This window comes from Mus caroli, chromosome 5, assembly GCF_900094665.2.
Source record: "Mus caroli chromosome 5, CAROLI_EIJ_v1.1, whole genome shotgun sequence".
Lineage (NCBI taxonomy): Eukaryota > Metazoa > Chordata > Mammalia > Rodentia > Muridae > Mus > Mus caroli.
This window is the reverse complement of record NC_034574.1, coordinates 130,805,515-130,815,082: the sequence shown is the minus strand read 5'-3', so window position 1 is coordinate 130,815,082 and position 9,568 is coordinate 130,805,515. Positions and strand designations below refer to the sequence as shown.

General features: G+C 45.7%; 1 pseudogene; it reads right to left on the bottom strand.

Annotated features, from left to right (window-relative positions):
* Nucleotides 1–6: 6 nt before the first annotated feature.
* Nucleotides 7–857, bottom strand: LOC110294981 (annotated as a pseudogene).
* Between the last annotated feature and the right edge of the window lie 8,711 nt (nt 858–9,568).

Sequence of the window (9,568 nt, the reverse complement as noted above, 5' to 3'; positions counted from 1 at the left end):
AGATGTCTTTTTGGATGGGATACAGCAACAGAGCTTCCTCATCGCACTTCCTATCTTCCTCGTCCACCCCTTGATGCCTCTGGGCCAGCCCCTGCTGCGGACAGGCTTCTCCGCTGCTGAGGCTCTGGTGTGGCCTTCTGTGCTCTCATCGCTGCTGTTGGGCTGGATTGTGCAAAACAGTAAGTAAATGCAGGGTACACTCCTAGTTCGGGTGTGTGTGTGGTCCACTCTGGGTGTTGTGTGGCGTGGCCTGCCGAGAACACCGTGCCAAGTGACTCTTCTGTCTCTTTTCTTACTAGTAGTACTCTTGCCACAGACAGACNCTTGCCTATTGGCGGATGACCAGGGACATGTGGGTTCAGTCCCTCTCCTCCGAAGTCCGAGATGGGAAGTAGCAGTATCAACAAGGGAAGGGAATGGGGTCACGGATGGGTTCACGGGCTGAGCCCGGGTTGACCTGTCACATTCCTTAAGATTCTGTTTTTCAGTAGACAATAAGACGCCATGGTTAGGTTGAATTTTCTCTGACGTAATGAATCTTCAATGTCTTGTGCTTGGAACCCAATATATCCCATTGCTTTGACAATCGCAGGGTCTGGGTTGAGGGGGGTCTGTTCTTCACAAGGATCTGGGAACACCCCTGAGCCTTCTGTGACCCAGGGATGCACCATAACCTCAGCAACAGTGGGCCTACGTTTGGGGTTGGTCGTCAGTAAAAGTCTAATCAGGTCTTGCAGCTCTGCTGACAGTCTAGAGGGAACAGAATACTTTCCTGCAAAAATTTGCCTTAGCAGCTTTTGTATGCTCCAAGCATCAAACGGGATCTTTCCAGTTACCATGAAATACAGCACATACATCGATCCCAGAGCCCATTTGAGGTAACAATCATAAATACTACCTAAGGTGGTTGGGGGGAAGAAATAAAGGGAAGAAAGAAAGCTAAGATAAAAATTTAAATAGTGAAAAATAAGCAAAACAGAAAACTAAAAGCCAACAAGAAATGACAACAGCAGAAACATAGAAAAGCAAATCCACACACAAAGCCAAGAAAATCCAAATTAAAAAAACCTAGCTATAAGTCACTAGGAGAGAAGAGCACAGCTCAGCAACACTAAGAAGAAATATTAATAAGTGTGTAAGAGTAAAAATGTTCAAGGAGCCGTGCATGGTGGCATATGCCTTTAATCCCAGCACTCGGAAGGCAGAGGCAGGGGGATTTCTGAGTTCAGGTCCAGCCTGGTCTACAGAGTGAGTTCCAGGACAGCCAGGGCTATACAGAGAATCCCTTTCTCGAAAAGCAAAACAACACAAAAAATGTACAAGGAAATGTATAAATGTTCAATATAACAAACTCATCAAAACTTCTAGAATACACAAAGAACTAAAAAGAAAAAAAAAAGCCCTCCCCTCAGTCATGTGGTATCATGTTCTATAACACTGTTCTTGGAGCCCAACTATTGGGTCTCCCTAACACCAGCTTTGTCTGCTTGCAAAAGATAATATGGATAATATGTGAGCTTGCTCACTGTGGTTGATGTTCTGTCAGAGAAGGGTGTGTGTGCGTGTGTGTTTGTGTGTGTTTGTGTGTGTGTGTCTGTGTGACAGACAGAGAGAGAGACAGAGAGAGACAGAGACAGAGAGAGAGAGAGAGAGAGAGAGAGAGAGAGAGAGAGAGAGAGAGAGAGAGATTGAATCCTCACTTGACTATCTAGCCATCCCTTCCAGCCATTTGTATGGAAATTTGCCTCAATTGTACATGGATTGGATTGTGTGGGGCATGGGACGCCTCTGGGAAGGCTAGAGTATATAATAAGCTGTGCAGTCTAGAGGAACAGAGCTCCATCTATACTACCAAAGATAAAGTCATTATTCATTTAGAGAAAAGACTTTGGCTGCTTTGGGGTCAGCCATTCCCCTGCCATTAGCCCTTCACCCACCATCTGTAAGTAAGCCAAATAAACTCAAAGTTCACCCTGGGTTGAGCTTCAACACAATGAAACTTCAGTTTGTCATTGAGACCTCAGAAGAAGCAGTAGATGCTGTCCATCCCACCACCACTCAAGGAAGGAATTTTAGCAACAGCTATGTTATAATATTTTCTTTAAATCTGTCAAGGAAGAGAGGAACACTTGGAGGGCATGCTGTCTCTCCAGGGCCTTAGGAGGACAGAAGGTGCCTGGTCTGCCTGCAAATTCTTCATGCTCAGGCAGAGAATGGCCAGATGGTTGCTGCTAACTCCCCTCCTTGTGCAAACATTCCTCACCTTGCAGAGTAAACAGGGCCTCCCCACACCCAGAGGCTCTTCTACTCCACTTCTGTGTGGTGTAGCCTACAAACAAGGAAGGTGAGGCACTGGGATCTTGGCTTTGGTGATTTATTTAATCTTGGGCCCCTGGCAACGAGGTCATCTGTCTTGGCTCTCTTTCTCCTTGTGTGAACATCGTGAGTGGGCTCACAGGGTTCAGTTACAGCCTGGCCTAGGCTTTCCTTCTTTCTCTTTCAAAGCACTTTACAAAGAATATTTTAAACTCCCCAAGCAGAGTCTTCCTGCCTAGGCAGAGAGCTGCTCTGGGAGATGGTGAGGTGGCCTGGGTGATGGGAGAGAAGATGTGTGAAGGGTGGAGTCTGCCAATCCTGTCAGGTTCCTAAGAGGCCAGCAGTACCTACTGCCTGCAGAGTGTTATCTCCTGTGGGAATGAGGGGGAGATGGGTGTCAGAGAGTGGAAACCATTGTTTCTTTTTCTTTTCTTTTCTTAAATTTATTTTTATTTATATGAGTACACTGTAGCTGTCTTCAGACACACACCAGGAGAGTGTATTGGATCCCATTACAGATGGTTGTAAGCCACCATGTGGTTGCTGGGATTTGAACTCAGGACCTTTGGAAGAACAGTTAGTGCTCTTAACCGCTGAGCCATCTTGCCAGCCCGGGGAAACCATTGTTTCTTACTACTCCACCGCCCTCAGCTTTCTCTGCATCTAAGCACGAACATATCAGTCCTTCCTTCTCTCTCTCTCCCTCCATTTTTCTCTAGCCCAGGCTGACCTTGAACTTGCAATTCTCTTGCCTTGGAGTCCTCAGTGCTAGGATCATAGGTGTGCATTCTTCAGGCCTGGCTTTTATGTATGTGAGTACAGGTCATACATGTGCATGTGACTAGAACAGTTCCTGGTGTCATTCTTCAGATGTTGTCTGTCTTATTTTCTTGTTTTGAAACAGTCTATCCCTGGCCTGGAAGTTACCAAGTAGGCTAAACTGGCTCCCCAGAAGCATCAAGTCCCTCCTGTCTCTTCCTCTCCAGCACTGGAATTATAAGCAAGTACTGCCATGCTTAGTTTTTTCTTTTCTTTCTTTCTTTCTTTTATTTATTTATTTTTATATGTAAGTACACTGTAGCTGTCTTCAGATGCACCAGAAGAGGGTGTCAGATCTCATTATGGATGGTTGTGAGCCACCATGTGGTTGAACTCAGGACCTTCGGAAGAGCAGTCAGTGCTCTTAACCACTGAGCCATCTCTCCAGCCCCAGCTTTTTCTTTTTTAATGATTTATTTATTTTATGTATATGAGTAGCTGTACAGATGGTTGTGAGCCTTCATGTGGTTGTTGGGAATTGAATTAAGGACCTCTCTCGCTTCAATCAGCCCTGCTCACTCAGGCCCAAAGATTTATTTATTATTATAAATAAGTACATTGTAGCAATAAGTACATTGTAGCTATCTTTTTAAAAAAAGATTTATTTATTATTATACATAAGTACATTGTAGCAATAAGTACATTGTAGCTGTCTTTTTTTAAAAGATTTATTTATTATTATACATAAGTACACTGTAGTTGTCTTCAGACTCACCAGAAGAGGGTGTCAGATCTCATTATGGGTGATTGTGAGCCACCATGTGGTTGCTGGGATTTGAACTCAGGACCTTTGGAAGAGCAGTCAGTGCTCTTAACTGCTGAGCCATCTTGCCAGCTCCTTTTTTTCTTTTCTTATTGTGGGTTTGGGGGACTGAATTCATGCTTGCAGAGCATACACCTCAATAGCTGAGTTATCTCCACTTCATGCCTGGGTTTTGTGTTATATCATTAATTTACACAATTGCTTAATTAAAAGCAGGATTTATTCTCCCCTTGTATGTATGTATGTATGTATGTATGTATGTATGTATGTATGTATGATGTATGTATGTCCTGGGCTGTGTAAGGAAGGTAGCTAAGTAACCTAGAGGAAACCAGTCAGTAACTGGCTATCCTCCATGGTTCCTGCTCCTATTTCTGCTTGAGTTCCTACCCTGACTCCCTCAGTGGTGGACTGTGATTGTGTTGTGTGAAACAAAAAGTGTTCCCTTTCTCCTCAAGTTGCTTGGTCAGTGTTTTATCACACCATCAGAGAAGCAATCTAGGACACCAAGTGAAGTGTCCAACAACTGATAGACGGCTTTCAAAAAAAAGCTGACACACCCGCAGTCTTTAAAAAGGAAGGACAAGGAGCTGGGGTATGGCTCAGTGGTCAAGAGCTCACTTATCAAGATCTGAGTTCATTTCCAACACTCACCCTGGGTGGCTTACAACCACTTCTAACTCCAGTTCTTGGGCATCTGACACTGTTTTCTGGACTCTTTGAGCACCTGCACTCATGTGAGTGTGTGTGTGTGTGCACGCATGTACACACATAAAATTTTTTAAAAATGCAACAGGAAGGGCATTCTGATACATCACACAACATGGCTAAAGGTAACTCTCTCTCTCTCTCTCTCTCTCTCTCTCTCTCTCTCTCTCCCTCTCTCTCTCTGTCTATATCTATATCTATATCTATCTAGAATATGCCCTCAGACATGGGGTGCCAGGCTGTTATGGACATCAGGCTTTCCCTGACTAGATCTGACTGGTACTTTAATATGGCAGAAGGTAAGGGGCACCTAAAGGTCCATCACCAGACTCCACTGGCAGGTCTCAAGGGGGCTGCATGATGACCCGCAAATTTGACAAAGGTACGTGAGGTTAAGCAGAGTCCAGGTGAGCTGCCCATAGCCTTCCTAGAGCACCAATATACACCCAATACACACCCTATGACCCCAGCAGCAAAGAACATAAAACTACCATGACAATGGGTTTTATAGACCAGGCCTAGTAGAGATATCAGGAAAAAGTGTCAGAGGCTAGAAAGACAGGGTGAATTGTTGAGGGATTTAGTTCAGGTTGCTGAGAAAGTCTACTGTAATAAGGAGACAGAGGAGGGAAAGGAGCAAAGAGAAAGAAAGAAAGAAAGAAAGAAAGAAAGAAAGAAAGAAAGAAAGGAAGGAAGGAGGAAGGAAGGAAGGAAGGAAGGAAGGAAGAAAGAAAGAAAGAAAGAAAGAAAGAAAGAAAGAAAGAAAGAAAGAAAGAAAGAAAGAAAGAAAACAGGGAATCTACAGAGTCCTGACTCTCAGGCTAGAGGATGAATACAAGTTATTTGAGACCTTGAACAGGGCATCCCAGGACCTAGACTGGTGGCTCAAGGCCTTTTCCCAGGCCCAGACTGAGATGGCAGGGATGGGGAGAGCCACCAACCAGTCCCTCATTCATGTGGAGCTCAGAGCCCAAGACTCTCCGGTGTCTGTGCACCAATATCCGATGTTGAGGGAGGCCTGAGACAGGATCAGGCCCTACATTACCAGGATCCTAGAACAATGAATCCTGTGGAGGTGCCAATTGGCTTGGAATACTCCCCTCCTGCCTGTGAAGAAACCTGAGGCCCAAGACTAAGGAGGATTGTCTAGAGGGGATTAAATACCTGTTGGAGGAGCTAGGAGGATTGAGATACATAGCCCTGGCCAAGAAGGCCCAAATCTGCCAGAGAAAAAGCCCCAAGCAGGCACGGGAATTTCTGGGTTCTGCTGGCTATGGATCTCAAGGTTTGTTGAATTGGCTGCCCCACCTCCTCTCCCCCCTGACTAAAAATGGAGGAAGAAAGGCAACAGGTTTTTGACATGATTAAGCAGGCTCTGCTCAAGGTCCTTGCTCTAGGACTGCCTAACGCCAGTAGACCGTTCCACCTTTATGTTGCTGAGAACAGGGGGATAGCCAAGGGGGTGCTCCCTCAGTGGCTGGGCCCCTGGAAGCACCCAGTTGCCTATCTGTCAAAGAAATTAGACCCTGTCACTGCTGGGTGGCCTGCTTGCCTATGGATAGTGGCAGTGGTACCAGTTTTAGATGCTGATAAATTGACTCTGGGGCAGAACCTGGCTGTGACATACCTTGGAGAGTGTTGTTTGCCAGTCCCTGGATCAATGGCTGACCAACGCCTGCATGACTCATTATCAGACTCTGTTGCTAAATTCAGATCGGGTGACCTTCACATCACCAGTAACCCTCAACCTGTAATTAAGTGGTGGACCTTGATTTATGAGGTGTCACTGTCCTGGAGACACAGGGAGAGGGATTGCCTGAATGTGAGGGAAGAGGGACTTGTAAATCTAAACTGTGTCACAGAAATGGCCTTGGAGGGTGGGGCTTAGGGTGCAGACACCCAAAATTGAAGTTCCAGTGAGAACCCCCCATATATGTGTAGCCCCGAGATGAGAGAAACCAACAGCAGGCCCATCAGTGTTAGGGGGCCAACCATTTCTTATGTGCTCCCTGGGAGTGTGAAACATCAGGAAGCACATACTGGAGACCATTTTGGGGGTTGTTAAAGAGTCAGTGGCCAAGGTGAGAGAGGAGTTAGCCAGACAGAAGAGAGAACAGAGACAGAGCTGGTTCGAGTCTTGGTTTAACAGCTCCCCCTGGTTTACTACCTTGATTTCTGCATTGTTAGGACCCCTGATCATTTTGTTCCTGCTTCTGACCTTTGGCCTTTACATTTTAAATCTCTTAGTTGCTTTTATTAAAACTCACATAGGTGATGGTACAGTTGATGGTCCTGAGACAAAGATATCAAGAGCTAAGTGCAGAGGACCAGGGGTATGAGCTGCATAACTATCCACAATAGCTTCAAGATTGAAGCATGCGCAAAGAAAAGGGGGGGATGATAAAGTCAGCTTAGGAACTTTGAGAAGGTCATGAAACACTTGCCCCTCCAGAAGGGAGAGGCTAATTAACATTTCTCAGACCACAGGGTGGGAACCGACCTGTGGGTGGAGACACATTCCTCAGGACGAACTGTTGCCCACCTTCAGACAAGGGAAGTCCCTGTCACCTCATTCCCTAAAGACCAATCAGTTTAAAGGGTGCACTGCTCCACCAGTCATATTGTGCCTAGTTACTGATGCTCTATTCTGCACCTGGAAACCATATAAAAACTCCCTGAACAGAGGTGCTGGTGGTCACCACCTCTCCTTTGGGTCTGGGATGACTCTGGTGCACTGGAACAATAAATTCCTCTTGCTTTTTGCATTGATCCCAGATCCCAGTGTCTTTCACTCAGGGGGGCTCCAGTAAGCAAAAGCTCCCCAGAGTCTTACAGTTGTAAGGTCCAGCAAAAATTTAGTATCTAAAGGCAAGAGAGATTTTTCAGAAGAAGATATTTCCATGTATATCATGCCTGGGTAATAAATTGGAAATGTAATCCCATTCTAGCCGACAAACAATGTGCCCTGCAAACCTCGCTTGAGTCTCATCTGCTCATTATTCGCTGTTGAGCATGGGAAGATGTTGGTCCAAAAGTGTGACATGTTAGGCACGATGAGTAAACTCTGAAGCATTGTGATTGTAGTTTGCAACCATGTACTGAGTACTTGAAAACTGATGACTGACCACTATAATCCCAGGATTTGGGAGGTGGAGGTGGTAGGAGGGCCTCAAGCTCAAGGTCATTGATGTGTTTATAAAAAGATAAAAAGAGGGGAGATATGTTCTATGGAGGTGTGGTGAGGTATGGGGGGAGGGGGTACCTTAGAGGGCCAGCCACACAACAGTATAGTATAAAATAGTTTATTAAGAGCATGGGGAGGGGAGTTAAGAGGGTAGTTGAGGCAGAGAGAGAGAGAGAGAGAGAGAGAGAGAGAGAGAGAGTAGAGAAGTAGAGGCTGGCCATGAGCATGTGGGGGTGGGGCGATGGGAATTGGATAGAGTTAGAAAAGGGGCAAGGGGACAGAGTGGGAGCAAGAAAATCAAGAGACTAAGAGAACAAGAGAGTGAGGAGGGGGTAAGCAGCCCCTTTTATAGTGGGTCAGGTCTATCTGGCTGTTGCTGTTGTGGGTGGAGTTTAGATGGAATGCTAACAGTCATCCTTGGCCAGCCTGGGTTTTATAGCGCCTGCCTCAAAGATACACACCCCACCCAAACACCAACAATAACAACAACCCCTCAAAATAACAGTAAAAAAACCTCCCAAAACAAGACCAAAAAGTCACCTTCAGTAAAAATCTGAAAAAACAAAACAAAACAAACCCCCAAACCTAACCTAACCCAAACCACTACCTCTGCTGCCACCACCAGTACCACCCCACCCTACCACTGCACCATCACCACTGCCAGAAGCAAAGGGAACCTGCCACNCCACCCTACCACTGCACCATCACCACTGCCAGAAGCAAAGGGAACCTGCCACACCACCCTACCACTGCACCATCACCACTGCCAGAAGCAAAGCGAACCTGCCACCCTAACTCCTTTCTTCCTCTTTCTTTTTGTACTTTTTCTTTTTCTGACTTAGAATTAGAATCTAGGACCTAGATTGTGTCCAGGCTCCAAGGCCAGCTTCCCAGATCCCAGAACCTCATATGTAGACAAGCTTTCAACCAGGAAGCCACATCCCCAGCTCTCACTGCCTTTGAAACACTGTTTCTCCACATGGCTACTTTAAACCAGTGTTGTCTAGTCAACTTTCACCCCCCCCACCCTTCATTGGAGGTAATTTTACCTTGCTCCAGTAAATAAGCCCTGTTGTGTACAGCTTCTTTTGAAATGGAAACATTCCACTCTATAGGGAAGCTCTTTAAGCAGGGAACGAAACAACTCATTCTAGCTTCTGGAAGTCCCTGAATTGACCAGATTCACTGACCACCCCCCCCCCACTCTCCTGCCCTGACCCCCCTTTGCCAGAGCAAGCAATCCAAGCTGAGAGTCCCTTCCAGAGAATTGAAGCTAAGTTCCAAGGATGATTCTCAGGCAAGCAAAGTGGCAAAGAAGACTCTTGAGTCAAGCTGTCTGGAAAAGGTTTATGTCAATGAGGCACCTGGAAAGGACACTTCAACTTGAGCTGCCTACAGGCTGGGCAGTATGCTCCAGGTCCCCAGCTTCTGTGAGCTGTCACCCATGCTTGGGTGGGCTTTGGTGATGCAGCTGTCTTTGAGTCGTTTTGTTACACAGGTCCATACTCATGCTCAATCAACTCTAGCTAAACTCAGCAAAGTCATAAGTTAAAAGAAACACTCGATGAAAGAAAGAATGGCAGAGAAAAGAAATCGCCGATAGACATTTTAAATATTTGCAGCCTATTAGAAACCTGTTACTCTTTAGGAATCCACAGCAGGACCCATATTGCTACCTAGTGGTAATAATCTGAAACTGCAATTGAACTTTTTTTTTCAATTGTTTATTAGATATTTTCTTCATTTACATTTCAAATGCTATCCCGAAAGTCCCCTAT